The sequence below is a fragment of the Alligator sinensis genome, unplaced genomic scaffold (genome assembly GCF_000455745.1).
Source record: "Alligator sinensis unplaced genomic scaffold, ASM45574v1 scaffold599_1, whole genome shotgun sequence".
NCBI lineage: Eukaryota > Metazoa > Chordata > Crocodylia > Alligatoridae > Alligator > Alligator sinensis.
This window is the reverse complement of record NW_005841968.1, coordinates 714,247-718,926: the sequence shown is the minus strand read 5'-3', so window position 1 is coordinate 718,926 and position 4,680 is coordinate 714,247.

Below are 4,680 nucleotides of genomic sequence, written 5' to 3'. Positions count from 1 at the left end.
CCCCCCCCCATAATTAAAGGGGTTTATAGAAGGGGTATTTACAGTGGAGCCAATAGAAAACATCACAATAAAAATACAGAAGCAGCCAGCTCAGAGCTAAAGTGACACTGCTCTAAAGGAGGGACAAATTGGATACCCTCCAGATAAGATACTCCTCAGTCTAAGGATCCATTTCTACTCTACTTCTGTCTAGAAGGGGGCAGAAAAAGAAAAAGCCAATGGCACAGAGCTCCGTTATTGACCTTGCAGGGATGAGGGGTCTGTTTCAATTGCATTTCAGTTCCTGGGAGTTGAAATATTCCAAGTCTGCTACCTGGAGCACTAAGACACTTCCCCCAGTTAAGTGCCCTGTTTACTAATTCAGGCTTCAATCCTGGAGTAACTGGGGAGTTAAGTCAAGGCCACAGTCCACATAGCAGTGTCAGTCTTTGCAGGACAGGGGTCTGTCCAGCATGTACATTGTTTCACAATCATTTAAAAATCACATTTCAAATGAATTTCAGATTTTGATCATCAGCTAGGACCATCATGAGTGTGAAGTAACCCTAATTCCATGATGAATTCACACAGTGGCATCATTGGAAAGCCGAGCTACCGGTGGCAGGTGTCAGTCATGGGCTGACTGAACGGAGAGGCTCTCTATTCTGCAAGAGTTGTAGTCTTAACTCAGACACAGGCATCTGACTTAGCTAGATGTATCCATGGAGGGAGTCTCACCAAGGCAGAGCTGAGGCATTTGGTCCACTGACAGAAGCTTTTAATTTTAACCTACATATTAGGAGAGGCTTAAACAACTTTTTAAAGTGATGTTTTGGCCTGCCAGTTTGCTGTGTGGGGCAGTGCCCTTCCTGACTAAACAAATGTATAAATAATAAAGCAATTCAGTGACCAGAGTCAGATTGAAGTCTCTTTCCATTCCTCCCTTTGAGACTCACTGCTCCATTCCCCATATGCGAGACCTTCCTGATGTCATTGGTTGGGGTGATTTCCTACTGCACACAAAGCATTGCTTTTTGGGTATGGCAGCCAGGAGGGACCTGGCACAGGATAGTTGAGGCTGTAAATCGAAGTCTCAATTGACCTGTGACTGATTGTCCCGGGGTCTGCCTTGGATCAGAACAGGAGCAGCAGTCCATTACATGTGCCTCTTCCTTTGCCAGTAGGTGGCCAGCAAGAGGACGCAGCCCATTTGGCTTGTCCCGGGAATGGACTGCAATTATCAGACAACAGGATAGCCTTGGAAAAGTATTAGTATATTTTTCAGAGGGACTTGAAGCAGAACATTTGTATGATGCTGGGACAAAAGGTTTTCTCCCGGGACAAATGCAACATATTTTCATAGTCTATGAGTACCATAATCTTACTAGAAGAGGAAGTGGCTGACAGAGCTACCTTCAGGACCGGTAGGAAGAACTAGTAGGAACTGCATAAAGCACTCGGGAATCTCTCTAAAAAATGGGACTTTCAGCTTTTCTATAATATACAGTAGCTTTTTTTTTAGCATTTGTAGATCAGGAGGTATCATATTTGAGAAATCATATTATTTAGATTGTTTTGCGTGATGTCAGAGTCCAGCTCAGAATGAAAACAAACTTCCAAACTTCAACGTTTCCAAGTTTGGGGCAGTTTGTGAAAGTGGCTCTAGGTGAAGACCAGCCTTTTCAAACTTGATCTTCTATAATTAAACTATAAAATATAAACTTGGCCACCTAAAAATGGCCTTTTTTCCAGGTCCAAATTCTGTAGATTTAGGGACAGAATAATCTAATCTGACCTTCTGGTAGAGAATTTCACAGTTACCTCTTCAGTGAACCCAATAGTTTTCCCTCTATTTAAAATATATCTTTTGGGTGGATTTCTATTTTTGACCTATGGACTTCAAGAGATACAGGTTTCACTACTTCCCTTTGGAGTTTGTTCCAGTAGTTAGTCACTTCCACTATTAAAAACTCTCTTCTTTCCCATTTAAGTATATTTGACTTCAGTTTCTAATCATTAGTCTTGTTCTGGCTTTGTCTGTTAAACTCTTGGACTAAGTACAGACAGTCAAAAAGCCGGAGGTTGAATTGATTCAATCTTCACAGATTAGTTTAAACTGAGTAGATTGAACCGATAAGCAAGTGAACAATGCTAGCTTTTGATTCTGGAAATGCAGCCATATGCCTGAAGTGTCCCAAGCCAAAAGCTGGGGGGTATTAGAGCACACCTCCCTGCTCAGCTGGAGCAGACAACTTGGGCCAAGAGGGGGTTTGCAGGGGAGGTGCAAAGCATCCTGGGATGCTGGCAGGGGCAACTATTGCCTCCTGAGTCAGAGGGGTGGGAGGGTCCCCCCATGGCTGATCAGGCTGACCTGGAAGTGCCAGCGGTGCTTCTCCTGGAGCCCCCACTCTCTGGCCAGCACTCCTACCTGCTCCCCCTGCCCGTCGCCTAACTGGGGAATGCTGGCTGTCAGGGGGTGCACCAGCGCTCTCAGGGGGTGCACGTGCACCCCCATGCACCCCCTATGTGTCACCACTGGATGCTGGAGGACTGAGAGTTAACTAGAATATGGAGAGGATCTAGGACAGAAGTACAATAAACCAATTTAACCTAAATCCTTCAAGTCCGATACTATATCCATCCAGGCTTATCTTAAACCAGTTTTGGCCATTTTGAAAATGGTTTATGTGCACTGGACTTTTGTTGTTACAGATTTGAACTGGTTTCCAGTTCAAATTAAACATACCGGTTTATGTGTAATCTCTGTCCCTAGCCTTGTAGTACCTGATATTTTCTTCAGATGGAAAACTATAGAAGAAGAATGACACTATGGTTTGCTTTGGCTGTTAATATGTATTTTAGAGTCCGAGTTTAGGCATTCAGCTCTGAAAATGTTGGCCCTTGTTTACAGATCCTATTCATGCAATCCTGCTATTCTATTGAGCTGCTTGTACACGTGACGGGAGTTTAGTTCTCCCTAAATTGAAATGGTGGGTTCTTAATTGTACCAATTAAAAAACTACCATTTCAATTTAGAGATGTCTGTCACTGTTACGGAACAGAGATGGCCCGCCAGCAGCTCATCACACCAGGTGCGGGCAGGCTCTGCCAGAAAAAAAAAAGCAATGCGGGGTCCAATCCTATTTTTCCCCCCAGATCCTGCCCACCTCTTCTGCAGCTGCAGGGGGGGAGCCCTGGTTCGTTCCTCCACAGTGGCAGTGCCTCCCAGGAGGCACCTGCCCACTAGCAGCCCACCCAGTTGGTATTTGGGGGTGCCATCACCGTGGACAGAAGGACTGCCCCCCTCTGCAGCTCAGGGGCTGTGCAACCCAGCAGCAGCTTATGCAAGCAGGCTCTGCTAAGAAAAAAAGAGAAAAAAGTGATGATGGACCTGATCCTCTTTTTTTTTGCTCCCAGAATCTGGCCGCATCTCCCAGAGCTGGGGAACAAGCTGCTGGTGGGCCAAGTGACCTCTGAGCTGTGGGGGGCCCTGGTACTTCCCTCTGTGGTGGTGATGCCCCCCAGGCCCACCCATGTGGGATGCTAGTGGTTAGGTGATCGCTGCCATGGAGGGAAGGTTCGGGGTCACTTGGCCCACAAGCAGCTTGCCCGTCTGTGGGAGAGGCAGGCAGGCTCCACTAGGGAGATAAAAAAAACGGGCCCCTTGCTGCTTTTTTTTTAATCTTAGCGGAGCCTGCCTGGGCGAGCTGCCACTGCGTCACGTAGCCCCTGAGCTTGGGGGGGCCTGGTGCTTCCCTCCGTGGTGGCAGTGCTCCCTGGCACTTCCTGGACAGGGTGCTAGCGGGCGGGTGCTGCCCCAGGTTGCAGGCAGCACCCAGCCCAATCCAACGATGCACGAGGCACTGGAAGCCTGGGCATGCTTGGGCTTGGTGGGCTTCCAGCGCCCCATGTATCATCCCTGCCATCTTCTCCAGCTGCCTGGAACCACCCAGGAACAGGTTTGCTTGCCCCTGGGGCAGTGCAGAAAGGCAGCAGGAGGGTGGCTGGATGTGCTGGCGGCTGGAGAAGGTGGCAGGGACTGTGCACGTGGCACTGGAACCTCGCCAAGCCCAAGCTTCCCCGAGCACACCTGGGCTTCTAGCGCCCTGGGCACCATCCCCACCACCTTCTCTAAATGTAATTGTTTGCTGCAATTTGTTACATAGAAAACTAAAATACATCAGATGTGCTTTACTTTGCTACGTAACAAAGTCACTTAAAGCAAAATACGCTGCTGCACATGTACAGGATGACAAAATTAAAATGTAACGTGCCACCACAGATGTAAACAGTAAGGCCATTAAAGTGGTAAAAAAGGGTAATTAAATCACTTAAAAGGCCAATTTTGTCCCGTGTACAGGTGCCCTTCTATTCTAGTCTAGTCTAGTCTATCAATGCAATGAAATAAAAACATGCCTTCCTACCATGCCTAGGAGCTCTGATAAACTGAGTTTGCAATTGCACTTCCTGCTTTTGAAAGATAAAAAAGATGAAAATAAAACTGTAAACTGCTTCTCTGATGTGTGTGCAGAGTTCTTTCCTAGCACCATGTCAATTTTCTGTGATACTGTTCTTACATGTGCAGCAAACCTGAAACAGATGTTTTTCCCCATGTACCTTTGATAGTAAGTAACTAAAAATGGCTTATGGGTATATACCTTAATATCTCATTTGTTTATAGGTTCCACAAGTGCTAGGAAC